The sequence below is a fragment of the Ascaphus truei genome, chromosome 3, assembly GCF_040206685.1.
Source record: "Ascaphus truei isolate aAscTru1 chromosome 3, aAscTru1.hap1, whole genome shotgun sequence".
NCBI lineage: Eukaryota > Metazoa > Chordata > Amphibia > Anura > Ascaphidae > Ascaphus > Ascaphus truei.
Window position 1 is genome coordinate 175,485,707 of NC_134485.1, and position 15,991 is coordinate 175,501,697.

The window sequence follows — 15,991 nt, forward strand, 5'->3', positions numbered from 1 at the left end:
CTGACTAACCGGGGATACGCTTATCACAATGCCTTTCTGGTCTGTGCTGAAGCAGGGCATTCTGGCAGCCAAGTGGCTTGACCTTTATTAGTAAGCCTGGTTACCCCCTCTCGGAACCACAGACTTAGAAATCGCCAGCTCATATACAGTGCATAAAATATATTTATATATATATACCCTTATACACCATTTTAATAAAAAATATCACAAAATTATTCTAAGGACCTCGGGAAGAGTGAAAGACGCGCACGTTCATTTTCAGAGCTCCTAGACCTTCCTATAAGAAGTTAGCCAAAAAGTAGCTTCGTAAAACGCTTAGGTTAAGTTTCAGAGTTGCTACTAATGTACCAAAGCTGGACTTAGACATAATTTCACTCTCACAACATTATGGCTGGTTGGAGACAGTCCGAACCACAAGTACCGGGTCCATGGTTCTGGGCGTATACTGGGGGGACGGGGGCGACTCCCATTAACTCCTGACTATACCGGGGATACGCTTATCACAATGCCTTTCTGGTCTGTGCTGAAGCAGGGCATTCTGGCAGCCAAGTGGCTTGACCTTTATTAGTGAGCCTGGTTACCCCCTCTCGGAACCACAGACTTAGAAATCGCCAGCTCATATACAGTGCATAAAATATATTTATATATATACCCTTATACACCATTTTAATAAAAAATATCACAAAATTCTTCTAAGTCCCTCGGGAAGAGTGAAAGACGCGCACGTTCATTTTCAGAGCTCCTAGACCTTCCTATAAGAAGTTAGCCAAAAAGTAGCTTTGAAAAACGCTTAGGTTAAGTTTCAGAGTTGCTTCTAATGTACCAAAGCTGGACTTAGACATAATTTCACTCTCACAACATTATGGCTGGTTGGAGACAGTCCGAACAGAAAGTACCGGGTCCATGGTTCTGGGCGTATACAGGGGGGACGGGGGGGACTCCCATTAACTCCTGACTATACCGGGGATACGCTTATCACAATGCCTTTCTAGTCTGTGCTGAAGCAGGGCATTCTGGCAGCCAAGTGGCTTGACCTTTATTAGTGAGCCTGGTTACCCCCTCTCGGAACCACAGACTTAGAAATCGCCAGCTCATATACAATGCATAAAATATATTTATATATATACCCTTATACACCATTTTAATAAAAAATATCACAAAATTCTTCTAAGTCCCTCGGGAAGAGTGAAAGACGTGCACGTTCATTTTCAGAGCTCCTAGACCTTCCTATAAGAAGTTAGCCAAAACATAGCTTTGAAAAACGCTTAGGTTAAGTTTCAGAGTTGCTTCTAATGTTCCAAAGCTGGACTTAGACATAATTTCACTCTCACAACAGTATGGCTGGTTGGAGACAGTCCGAACCACAAGTACCGGGTCCATGGTTCTGGGCGTATACTGGTGGGACGGGGACGACTCCCATTAACCCCTGACTAACCGGGGATACGCTTATCACAATGCCTTTCTGGTCTGTGCTGAAGCAGGGCATTCTGGCAGCCAAGTGTCTTGACCTTTATTACTGAGCCTGGTTACCCCCTCTCGGAACCACAGACTTAGAAATCGCCAGCTCATATACAGTGCATAAAATATATTTATATATATATACCCTTATACACCATTTTAATAAAAAATATCACAAAATTATTCTAAGGACCTCGGGAAGAGTGAAAGACGCGCACGTTCATTTTCAGAGCTCCTAGACCTTCCTATAAGAAGTTAGCCAAAAAGAAGCTTCGAAAAACGCTTAGGTTAAGTTTCAGAGTTGCTACTAATGTACCAAAGCTGGACTTAGACATAATTTCACTCTCACAACATTATGGCTGGTTGGAGACAGTCCGAACCACAAGTACCGGGTCCATGGTTCTGGGCGTATACTGGGGGGACGGGGACGACTCCCATTAACCCCTGACTAACCGGGGATACGCTTATCACAATGCCTTTCTGGTCTGTGCTGAAGCAGGGCATTCTGGCAGCCAAGTGGCTTGACCTTTATTAGTAAGCCTGGTTACCCCCTCTCGGAACCACAGACTTAGAAATCGCCAGCTCATATACAGTGCATAAAATATATTTATATATATATACCCTTATACACCATTTTAATAAAAAATATCACAAAATTATTCTAAGGACCTCGGGAAGAGTGAAAGACGCGCACGTTCATTTTCAGAGCTCCTAGACCTTCCTATAAGAAGTTAGCCAAAAAGTAGCTTCGAAAAACGCTTAGGTTAAGTTTCAGAGTTGCTACTAATGTACCAAAGCTGGACTTAGACATAATTTCACTCTCACAACATTATGGCTGGTTGGAGACAGTCCGAACCACAAGTACCGGGTCCATGGTTCTGGGCGTATACTGGGGGGACGGGGGCGACTCCCATTAACTCCTGACTATACCGGGGATACGCTTATCACAATGCCTTTCTGGTCTGTGCTGAAGCAGGGCATTCTGGCAGCCAAGTGGCTTGACCTTTATTAGTGAGCCTGGTTACCCCCTCTCGGAACCACAGACTTAGAAATCGCCAGCTCATATACAGTGCATAAAATATATTTATATATATACCCTTATACACCATTTTAATAAAAAATATCACAAAATTCTTCTAAGTCCCTCGGGAAGAGTGAAAGACGCGCACGTTCATTTTCAGAGCTCCTAGACCTTCCTATAAGAAGTTAGCCAAAAAGTAGCTTTGAAAAACGCTTAGGTTAAGTTTCAGAGTTGCTTCTAATGTACCAAAGCTGGACTTAGACATAATTTCACTCTCACAACATTATGGCTGGTTGGAGACAGTCCGAACAGAAAGTACCGGGTCCATGGTTCTGGGCGTATACAGGGGGGACGGGGGGGACTCCCATTAACTCCTGACTATACCGGGGATACGCTTATCACAATGCCTTTCTAGTCTGTGCTGAAGCAGGGCATTCTGGCAGCCAAGTGGCTTGACCTTTATTAGTGAGCCTGGTTACCCCCTCTCGGAACCACAGACTTAGAAATCGCCAGCTCATATACAATGCATAAAATATATTTATATATATACCCTTATACACCATTTTAATAAAAAATATCACAAAATTCTTCTAAGTCCCTCGGGAAGAGTGAAAGACGTGCACGTTCATTTTCAGAGCTCCTAGACCTTCCTATAAGAAGTTAGCCAAAACGTAGCTTTGAAAAACGCTTAGGTTAAGTTTCAGAGTTGCTTCTAATGTTCCAAAGCTGGACTTAGACATAATTTCACTCTCACAACAGTATGGCTGGTTGGAGACAGTCCGAACCACAAGTACCGGGTCCATGGTTCTGGGCGTATACTGGGGGGACGGGGACGACTCCCATTAACCCCTGACTAACCGGGGATACGCTTATCACAATGCCTTTCTGGTCTGTGCTGAAGCAGGGCATTCTGGCAGCCAAGTGTCTTGACCTTTATTAGTGAGCCTGGTTACCCCCTCTCGGAACCACAGACTTAGAAATCGCCAGCTCATATACAGTGCATAAAATATATTTATATATATATACCCTTATACACCATTTTAATAAAAAATATCACAAAATTATTCTAAGGACCTCGGGAAGAGTGAAAGACGCGCACGTTCATTTTCAGAGCTCCTAGACCTTCCTATAAGAAGTTAGCCAAAAAGAAGCTTCGAAAAACGCTTAGGTTAAGTTTCAGAGTTGCTACTAATGTACCAAAGCTGGACTTAGACATAATTTCACTCTCACAACATTATGGCTGGTTGGAGACAGTCAGAACCACAAGTACCGGGTCCATGGTTCTGGGCGTATACTGGGGGGACGGGGGCGACTCCCATTAACTCCTGACTATACCGGGGATACGCTTATCACAATGCCTTTCTGGTCTGTGCTGAAGCAGGGCATTCTGGCAGCCAAGTGGCTTGACCTTTATTAGTGAGCCTGGTTACCCCCTCTCGGAACCACAGACTTAGAAATCGCCAGCTCATATACAGTGCATAAAATATATTTATATATATACCCTTATACACCATTTTAATAAAAAATATCACAAAATTCTTCTAAGTCCCTCGGGAAGAGTGAAAGATGCGCACGTTCATTTTCAGAGCTCCTAGACCTTCCTATAAGAAGTTAGCCAAAACGTAGCTTTGAAAAACGCTTAGGTTAAGTTTCAGAGTTGCTTCTAATGTTCCAAAGCTGGACTTAGACATAATTTCACTCTCACAACATTATGGCTGGTTGGAGACAGTCCGAACCACAAGTACCGGGTCCATGGTTCTGGGCGTATACTGGGGGGACGGGGACGACTCCCATTAACCCCTGACTAACCGGGGATACGCTTATCACAATGCCTTTCTGGTCTGTGCTGAAGCAGGGCATTCTGGCAGCCAAGTGGCTTGACCTTTATTAGTAAGCCTGGTTACCCCCTCTCGGAACCACAGACTTAGAAATCACCAGCTCATATACAGTGCATAAAATATATTTATATATATATATACCCTTATACACCATTTTAATAAAAAATATCACAAAATTATTCTAAGGACCTCGGGAAGAGTGAAAGACGCGCACGTTCATTTTCAGAGCTCCTAGACCTTCCTATAAGAAGTTAGCCAAAAAGTAGCTTCGAAAAACGCTTAGGTTAAGTTTCAGAGTTGCTACTAATGTACCAAAGCTGGACTTAGACATAATTTCACTCTCACAACATTATGGCTGGTTGGAGACAGTCCGAACCACAAGTACCGGGTCCATGGTTCTGGGCGTGTACAGGGGGGACGGGGACGACTCCTATTAACCCCTGACTATACCAGGGATACGCTAATCACAATGTCTTTCTGGTCTGTGCTGAAGCAGGGCATTCTGGCAGCCAAGTGGCTTGACCTTTATTAGTGAGCCTGGTTACCCCCTCTCGGAACTACAGACTTAGAAATCGCCAGCTCATATACTGCACCGACACACTTTATTCGAGCAAATACCCAGTATGTACCTGGCAGATACCTGGAATGCGCCGCTCCTCACCTCTGACAAGCCCCGTTGCGTTTGCCTTCCCAGCCTGGGTTCGTGCCTGGCTGACGGGCGGCTGATCTGTTAAATGATAATGATTAGGATTTAATAGGCTGCAATGCTTCGCGTGTCTACCAGATTACATAAATTCATGAATTGTAATGCAGTATATATATATATATACTGTGCAGTATTGCAGCCAGCGGGAATAAAATGCTTCAATCCCTGCTTGGAAAATACCTCAATGCACTCGGGCAGAAAACAGTCACAAACCTCAATACACCCGGGTATACCCGAATTCGTGGGACTAGCCGAGCTCGAATAAAGTGTGTCGCCAGTGTACAGTGCATAAAATATATTTATATATATACCCTTATACACCATTTTAATAAAAAATATCACAAAATTCTTCTAAGTCCCTCGGGAAGAGTGAAAGACGCGCACGTTCATTTTCAGAGCTCCTAGACCTTCTTATAAGAAGTTAGCCAAAAAGTAGCTTCGAAAAACGCTTAGGTTAAGTTTCAGAGTTGCTTCTAATGTACCAATGCTGGACTTAGACATAATTTCACTCTCACAACATTATGGCTGGTTGGAGACATTCCGAACCACAAGTACCGGGTCCATGGTTCTGGGCGTATACTGGGGGGACGGGGGGGACTCCCATTAACTCCTGACTCTACCGGGGATACGCTTATCACAATGCCTTTCTAGTCTGTGCTGAAGCAGGGCATTCTGGCAGCCAAGTGGCTTGACCTTTATTAGTGAGCCTGGTTACCCCCTCTCGGAACCACAGACTTAGAAATCGCCAGCTCATATACAATGCATAAAATATATTTATATATATACCCTTATACACCATTTTAATAAAAAATATCACAAAATTCTTCTAAGTCCCTCGGGAAGAGTGAAAGACGTGCACGTTCATTTTCAGAGCTCCTAGACCTTCCTATAAGAAGTTAGCCAAAACGTAGCTTTGAAAAACGCTTAGGTTAAGTTTCAGAGTTGCTTCTAATGTTCCAAAGCTGGACTTAGACATAATTTCACTCTCACAACAGTATGGCTGGTTGGAGACAGTCCGAACCACAAGTACCGGGTCCATGGTTCTGGGCGTATACTGGGGGGACGGGGACGACTCCCATTAACCCCTGACTAACCGGGGATACGCTTATCACAATGCCTTTCTGGTCTGTGCTGAAGCAGAGCATTCTGGCAGCCAAGTGGCTTGACCTTTATTAGTGAGCCTGGTTACCCCCTCTCGGAACCACAGACTTAGAAATCGCCAGCTCATATACAGTGCATAAAATATATTTATATATATATATACCCTTATACACCATTTTAATAAAAAATATCACAAAATTATTCTAAGGACCTCGGGAAGAGTAAAAGACGCGCACGTTCATTTTCAGAGCTCCTAGACCTTCCTATAAGAAGTTAGCCAAAAAGAAGCTTCGAAAAACGCTTAGGTTAAGTTTCAGAGTTGCTACTAATGTACCAAAGCTGGACTTAGACATAATTTCACTCTCACAACATTATGGCTGGTTGGAGACAGTCCGAACCACAAGTACCGGGTCCATGGTTCTGGGCGTATACTGGGGGGACGGGGGCGACTCCCATTAACTCCTGACTATACCGGGGATACGCTTATCACAATGCCTTTCTGGTCTGTGCTGAAGCAGGGCATTCTGGCAGCCAAGTGGCTTGACCTTTATTAGTGAGCCTGGTTACCCCCTCTCGGAACCACAGACTTAGAAATCGCCAGCTCATATACAGTGCATAAAATATATTTATATATATACCCTTATACACCATTTTAATAAAAAATATCACAAAATTCTTCTTAGTCCCTCGGGAAGAGTGAAAGACGCGCACGTTCATTTTCAGAGCTCCTAGACCTTCCTATAAGAAGTTAGCCAAAAAGTAGCTTTGAAAAACGCTTAGGTTAAGTTTCAGAGTTGCTTCTAATGTACCAAAGCTGGACTTAGACATAATTTCACTCTCACAACATTATGGCTGGTTGGAGACAGTCCGAACAGAAAGTACCGGGTCCATGGTTCTGGGCGTATACAGGGGGGACGGGGGGGACTCCCATTAACTCCTGACTATACCGGGGATACGCTTATCACAATGCCTTTCTAGTCTGTGCTGAAGCAGGGCATTCTGGCAGCCAAGTGGCTTGACCTTTATTAGTGAGCCTGGTTACCCCCTCTCGGAACCACAGACTTAGAAATCGCCAGCTCATATACAATGCATAAAATATATTTATATATATACCCTTATACACCATTTTAATAAAAAATATCACAAAATTCTTCTAAGTCCCTCGGGAAGAGTGAAAGACGCGCACGTTCATTTTCAGAGCTCCTAGACCTTCCTATAAGAAGTTAGCCAAAACGTAGCTTTGAAAAACGCTTAGGTTAAGTTTCAGAGTTGCTTCTAATGTTCCAAAGCTGGACTTAGACATAATTTCACTCTCACAACAGTATGGCTGGTTGGAGACAGTCCGAACCACAAGTACCGGGTCCATGGTTCTGGGCGTATACTGGGGGGACGGGGACGACTCCCATTAACCCCTGACTAACCGGGGATACGCTTATCACAATGCCTTTCTGGTCTGTGCTGAAGCAGGGCATTCTGGCAGCCAAGTGTCTTGACCTTTATTAGTGAGCCTGGTTACCCCCTCTCGGAACCACAGACTTAGAAATCGCCAGCTCATATACAGTGCATAAAATATATTTATATATATATACCCTTATACACCATTTTAATAAAAAATATCACAAAATTCTTCTAAGTCCCTCGAGAAGAGTGAAAGATGCGCACGTTCATTTTCAGAGCTCCTAGACCTTCCTATAAGAAGTTAGCCAAAACGTAGCTTTGAAAAACGCTTAGGTTAAGTTTCAGAGTTGCTTCTAATGTTCCAAAGCTGGACTTAGACATAATTTCACTCTCACAACATTATGGCTGGTTGGAGACAGTCCGAACCACAAGTACCGGGTCCATGGTTCTGGGCGTATACTGGGGGGACGGGGACGACTCCCATTAACCCCTGACTAACCGGGGATACGCTTATCACAATGCCTTTCTGGTCTGTGCTGAAGCAGGGCATTCTGGCAGCCAAGTGGCTTGACCTTTATTAGTAAGCCTGGTTACCCCCTCTCGGAACCACAGACTTAGAAATCACCAGCTCATATACAGTGCATAAAATATATTTATATATATATACCCTTATACACCATTTTAATAAAAAATATCACAAAATTATTCTAAGGACCTCGGGAAGAGTGAAAGACGCGCACGTTCATTTTCAGAGCTCCTAGACCTTCCTATAAGAAGTTAGCCAAAAAGTAGCTTCGAAAAACGCTTAGGTTAAGTTTCAGAGTTGCTACTAATGTACCAAAGCTGGACTTAGACATAATTTCACTCTCACAACATTATGGCTGGTTGGAGACAGTCCGAACCACAAGTACCGGGTCCATGGTTCTGGGCGTATACTGGGGGGACGGGGGAGACTCCCATTAACTCCTGACTATACCGGGGATACGCTTATCACAATGCCTTTCTGGTCTGTGCTGAAGCAGGGCATTCTGGCAGCCAAGTGGCTTGACCTTTATTAGTGAGCCTGGTTACCCCCTCTCGGAACCACAGACTTAGAAATCGCAAGCTCATATACAGTGCATAAAATATATTTATATATATATACCCTTATACACCATTTTAATAAAAAATATCACAAAATTATTCTAAGGACCTCGGGAAGAATGAAAGACGCGCACGTTCATTTTCAGAGCTCCTAGACCTTCTTATAAGAAGTTAGCCAAAAAGTAGCTTCGAAAAACGCTTAGGTTAAGTTTCAGAGTTGCTTCTAATGTACCAATGCTGGACTTAGACATAATTTCACTCTCACAACATTATGGCTGGTTGGAGACATTCCGAACCACAAGTACCGGGTCCATGGTTCTGGGCGTATACTGGGGGGACGGGGGGGACTCCCATTAACTCCTGACTATACCGGGGATACGCTTATCACAATGCCTTTATGGTCTGTGCTGAAGCAGGGCATTCTGGCAGCCAAGTGGCTTGACCTTTATTAGTGAGCCTGGTTACCCCCTCTCGGAACTACAGACTTAGAAATCGCCAGCTCATATACAGTGCATAAAATATATTTATATATATATACCCTTATACACCATTTTAATAAAAAATATCACAAAATTATTCTAAGGACCTCGGGAAGAGTGAAAGACGCGCACGTTCATTTTCAGAGCTCCTAGACCTTCCTATAAGAAGTTAGCCAAAAAGTAGCTTCGAAAAACGCTTAGGTTAAGTTTCAGAGTTGCTACTAATGTACCAAAGCTGGACTTAGACATAATTTCACTCTCACAACATTATGGCTGGTTGGAGACAGTCCGAACCACAAGTACCGGGTCCATGGTTCTGGGCGTATACTGGGGGGACGGGGGCGACTCCCATTAACTCCTGACTATACCGGGGATACGCTTATCACAATGCCTTTCTGGTCTGTGCTGAAGCAGGGCATTCTGGCAGCCAAGTGGCTTGACCTTTATTAGTGAGCCTGGTTACCCCCTCTCGGAACCACAGACTTAGAAATCGCAAGCTCATATACAGTGCATAAATTATATTTATATATATATACCCTTATACACCATTTTAATAAAAAATATCACAAAATTATTCTAAGGACCTCGGGAAGAGTGAAAGACGCGCACGTTCATTTTCAGAGCTCCTAGACCTTCTTATAAGAAGTTAGCCAAAAAGTAGCTTCGAAAAACGCTTAGGTTAAGTTTCAGAGTTGCTTCTAATGTACGAATGCTGGACTTAGACATAATTTCACTCTCACAACATTATGGCTGGTTGGAGACATTCCGAACCACAAGTACCGGGTCCATGGTTCTGGGCGTATACTGGGGGGACGGGGGGGACTCCCATTAACTCCTGACTATACCGGGGATACGCTTATCACAATGCCTTTATGGTCTGTGCTGAAGCAGGGCATTCTGGCAGCCAAGTGGCTTGACCTTTATTAGTGAGCCTGGTTACCCCCTCTCGGAACTACAGACTTAGAAATCGCCAGCTCATATACAGTGCATAAAATATATTTATATATATATACCCTTATACACCATTTTAATAAAAAATATCACAAAATTATTCTAAGGACCTCGGGAAGAGTGAAAGACGCGCACGTTCATTTTCAGAGCTCCTAGACCTTCTTATAAGAAGTTAGCCAAAAAGAAGCTTCGAAAAACGCTTAGGTTAAGTTTCAGAGTTGCTACTAATGTACCAAAGCTGGACTTAGACATAATTTCACTCTCACAACATTATGGCTGGTTGGAGACAGTCCGAACCACAAGTACCGGGTCCATGGTTCTGGGCGTATACTGGGGGGACGGGGGGGACTCCCATTAACTCCTGACTATACCGGGGATACGCTTATCACAATGCCTTTCTGGTCTGTGCTGAAGCAGGGCATTCTGGCAGCCAAGTGGCTTGACCTTTATTAGTGAGCCTGGTTACCCCCTCTCGGAACCACAGACTTAGAAATCGCCAGCTCATATACAGTGCATAAAATATATTTATATATATACCCTTATACACCATTTTAATAAAAAATATCACAAAATTCTTCTAAGTCCCTCGGGAAGAGTGAAAGACGTGCACGTTCATTTTCAGAGCTCCTAGACCTTCCTATAAGAAGTTAGCCAAAACGTAGCTATGAAAAACGCTTAGGTTAAGTTTCAGAGTTGCTTCTAATGTTCCAAAGCTGGACTTAGACATAATTTCACTCTCACAACAGTATGGCTGGTTGGAGACAGTCCGAACCACAAGTACCGGGTCCATGGTTCTGGGCGTATACTGGGGGGACGGGGACGACTCCCATTAACCCCTGACTAACCGGGGATACGCTTATCACAATGCCTTTCTGGTCTGTGCTGAAGCAGGGCATTCTGGCAGCCAAGTGGCTTGACCTTTATTAGTGAGCCTGGTTACCCCCTCTCGGAACCACAGACTTAGAAATCGCCAGCTCATATACAATGCATAAAATATATTTATATATATATATACCCTTATACACCATTTTAATAAAAAATATCACAAAATTATTCTAAGGACCTCGGGAAGAGTGAAAGACGCGCACGTTCATTTTCAGAGCTCCTAGACCTTCCTATAAGAAGTTAGCCAAAAAGAAGCTTCGAAAAACGCTTAGGTTAAGTTTCAGAGTTGCTACTAATGTACCAAAGCTGGACTTAGACATAATTTCACTCTCACAAAATTATGGCTGGTTGGAGACAGTCCGAACCACAAGTACCGGGTCCATGGTTCTGGGCGTATACTGGGGGGACGGGGGCGACTCCCATTAACTCCTGACTATACCGGGGATACGCTTATCACAATGCCTTTCTGGTCTGTGCTGAAGCAGGGCATTCTGGCAGCCAAGTGGCTTGACCTTTATTAGTGAGCCTGGTTACCCCCTCTCGGAACCACAGACTTAGAAATCGCCAGCTCATATACAGTGCATAAAATATATTTATATATATACCCTTATACACCATTTTAATAAAAAATATCACAAAATTCTTCTAAGTCCCTCGGGAAGAGTGAAAGACGTGCACGTTCATTTTCAGAGCTCCTAGACCTTCCTATAAGAAGTTAGCCAAAACGTAGCTTTGAAAAACGCTTAGGTTAAGTTTCAGAGTTGCTTCTAATGTACCAAAGCTGGACTTAGACATAATTTCACTCTCACAACAGTATGGCTGGTTGGAGACAGTCCGAACCACAAGTACCGGGTCCATGGTTCTGGGCGTATACTGGGGGGACGGGGACGACTCCCATTAACCCCTGACTAACCGGGGATACGCTTATCACAATGCCTTTCTGGTCTGTGCTGAAGCAGGGCATTCTGGCAGCCAAGTGGCTTGACCTTTATTAGTGAGCCTGGTTACCCCCTCTCGGAACCACAGACTTAGAAATCGCCAGCTCATATACAATGCATAAAATATATTTATATATATATATACCCTTATACACCATTTTAATAAAAAATATCACAAAATTATTCTAAGGACCTCGGGAAGAGTGAAAGACGCGCACGTTCATTTTCAGAGCTCCTAGACCTTCCTATAAGAAGTTAGCCAAAAAGAAGCTTCGAAAAACGCTTAGGTTAAGTTTCAGAGTTGCTACTAATGTACCAAAGCTGGACTTAGACATAATTTCACTCTCACAACATTATGGCTGGTTGGAGACAGTCCGAACCACAAGTACCGGGTCCATGGTTCTGGGCGTATACTGGGGGGACGGGGGCGACTCCCATTAACTCCTGACTATACCGGGGATACGCTTATCACAATGCCTTTCTGGTCTGTGCTGAAGCAGGGCATTCTGGCAGCCAAGTGGCTTGACCTTTATTAGTGAGCCTGGTTACCCCCTCTCGGAACCACAGACTTAGAAATCGCCAGCTCATATACAGTGCATAAAATATATTTATATATATACCCTTATACACCATTTTAATAAAAAATATCACAAAATTCTTCTAAGTCCCTCGGGAAGAGTGAAAGATGCGCACGTTCATTTTCAGAGCTCCTAGACCTTCCTATAAGAAGTTAGCCAAAACGTAGCTTTGAAAAACGCTTAGGTTAAGTTTCAGAGTTGCTTCTAATGTTCCAAAGCTGGACTTAGACATAATTTCACTCTCACAACATTATGGCTGGTTGGAGACAGTCCGAACCACAAGTACCGGGTCCATGGTTCTGGGCGTATACTGGGGGGACGGGGACGACTCCCATTAACCCCTGACTAACCGGGGATACGCTTATCACAATGCCTTTCTGGTCTGTGCTGAAGCAGGGCATTCTGGCAGCCAAGTGGCTTGACCTTTATTAGTAAGCCTGGTTACCCCCTCTCGGAACCACAGACTTAGAAATCGCCAGCTCATATACAGTGCATAAAATATATTTATATATATAAACCCTTATACACCATTTTAATAAAAAATATCACAAAATTATTCTAAGGACCTCGGGAAGAGTGAAAGACGCGCACGTTCATTTTCAGAGCTCCTAGACCTTCCTATAAGAAGTTAGCCAAAAAGTAGCTTCGAAAAACGCTTAGGTTAAGTTTCAGAGTTGCTACTAATGTACCAAAGCTGGACTTAGACATAATTTCACTCTCACAACATTATGGCTGGTTGGAGACAGTCCGAACCACAAGTACCGGTTCCATGGTTCTGGGCGTATACTGGGGGGACGGGGGCGACTCCCATTAACTCCTGACTATACCGGGGATACGCTTATCACAATGCCTTTCTGGTCTGTGCTGAAGCAGGGCATTCTGGCAGCCAAGTGGCTTGACCTTTATTAGTGAGCCTGGTTACCCCCTCTCGGAACCACAGACTTAGAAATCGCCAGCTCATATACAGTGCATAAAATATATTTATATATATATACCCTTATACACCATTTTAATAAAAAATATCACAAAATTATTCTAAGGACCTCGGGAAGAGTGAAAGACGCGCACGTTCATTTTCAGAGCTCCTAGACCTTCCTATAAGAAGTTAGCCAAAAAGTAGCTTCGAAAAACGCTTAGGTTAAGTTTCAGAGTTGCTACTAATGTACCAAAGCTGCACTTAGACATAATTTCACTCTCACAACATTATGGCTGGTTGGAGACAGTCCGAACCACAAGTACCGGGTCCATGGTTCTGGGCGTATACTGGGGGGACGGGGACGACTCCCATTAACCCCTGACTATACCGGGGATACGCTTATCACAATGCCTTTATGGTCTGTGCTGAAGCAGGGCATTCTGGCAGCCAAGTGGCTTGACCTTTATTAGTGAGCCTGGTTACCCCCTCTCGGAACTACAGACTTAGAAATCGCCAGCTCATATACAGTGCATAAAATATATTTATATATATACCCTTATACACCATTTTAATAAAAAATATCACAAAATTCTTCTAAGTCCCTCGGGAAGAGTGAAAGACGCGCACGTTCATTTTCAGAGCTCCTAGACCTTCCTATAAGAAGTTAGCCAAAAAGTAGCTTTCAAAACGCTTAGGTTAAGTTTCAGAGTTGCTTCTAATGTTCCAAAGCTGGACTTAGACATAATTTCACTCTCACAACAGTATGGCTGGTTGGAGACAGTCCGAACCACAAGTACCGGGTCCATGGTTCTGGGCGTATACTGGGGGGACGGGGGCGACTCCCATTAACTCCTGACTATACCGGGGATACGCTTATCACAATGCCTTTCTGGTCTGTGCTGAAGCAGGGCATTCTGGCAGCCAAGTGGCTTGACCTTTATTAGTGAGCCTGGTTACCCCCTCTCGGAACCACAGACTTAGAAATCGCCAGCTCATATACAGTGCATAAAATATATTTATATATATACCCTTATACACCATTTTAATAAAAAATATCACAAAATTCTTCTAAGTCCCTCGGGAAGAGTGAAAGATGCGCACGTTCATTTTCAGAGCTCCTAGACCTTCCTATAAGAAGTTAGCCAAAACGTAGCTTTGAAAAACGCTTAGGTTAAGTTTCAGAGTTGCTTCTAATGTTCCAAAGCTGGACTTAGACATAATTTCACTCTCACAACATTATGGCTGGTTGGAGACAGTCCGAACCACAAGTACCGGGTCCATGGTTCTGGGCGTATACTGGGGGGACGGGGACGACTCCCATTAACCCCTGACTAACCGGGGATACGCTTATCACAATGCCTTTCTGGTCTGTGCTGAAGCAGGGCATTCTGGCAGCCAAGTGGCTTGACCTTTATTAGTAAGCCTGGTTACCCCCTCTCGGAACCACAGACTTAGAAATCGCCAGCTCATATACAGTGCATAAAATATATTTATATATATACCCTTATACACCATTTTAATAAAAAATATCACAAAATTCTTCTAAGTCCCTCGGGAAGAGTGAAAGACGTGCACGTTCATTTTCAGAGCTCCTAGACCTTCCTATAAGAAGTTAGCCAAAACGTAGCTTTGAAAAACGCTGAGGTTAAGTTTCAGAGTTGCGTCTAATGTACCAAAGCTGGACTTAGACATAATTTCACTCTCACAACAGTATGGCTGGTTGGAGACAGTCCGAACCACAAGTACCGGGTCCATGGTTCTGGGCGTATACTGGGGGGACGGGGACGACTCCCATTAACCCCTGACTAACCGGGGATACGCTTATCACAATGCCTTTCTGGTCTGTGCTGAAGCAGGGCATTCTGGCAGCCAAGTGGCTTGACCTTTATTAGTGAGCCTGGTTACCCCCTCTCGGAACCACAGACTTAGAAATCGCCAGCTCATATACAATGCATAAAATATATTTATATATATATATACCCTTATACACCATTTTAATAAAAAATATCACAAAATTATTCTAAGGACCTCGGGAAGAGTGAAAGACGCGCACGTTCATTTTCAGAGCTCCTAGACCTTCCTATAAGAAGTTAGCCAAAAAGAAGCTTCGAAAAACGCTTAGGTTAAGTTTCAGAGTTGCTACTAATGTACCAAAGCTGGACTTAGACATAATTTCACTCTCACAAAATTATGGCTGGTTGGAGACAGTCCGAACCACAAGTACCGGGTCCATGGTTCTGGGCGTATACTGGGGGGACGGGGGCGACTCCCATTAACTCCTGACTATACCGGGGATACGCTTATCACAATGCCTTTCTGGTCTGTGCTGAAGCAGGGCATTCTGGCAGCCAAGTGGCTTGACCTTTATTAGTGAGCCTGGTTACCCCCTCTCGGAACCACAGACTTAGAAATCGCCAGCTCATATACAGTGCATAAAATATATTTATATATATACCCTTATACACCATTTTAATAAAAAATATCACAAAATTCTTCTAAGTCCCTCGGGAAGAGTGAAAGACGTGCACGTTCATTTTCAGAGCTCCTAGACCTTCCTATAAGAAGTTAGCCAAAACGTAGCTTTGAAAAACGCTTAGGTTAAGTTTCAGAGTTGCTTCTAATGTACCAAAGCTGGACTT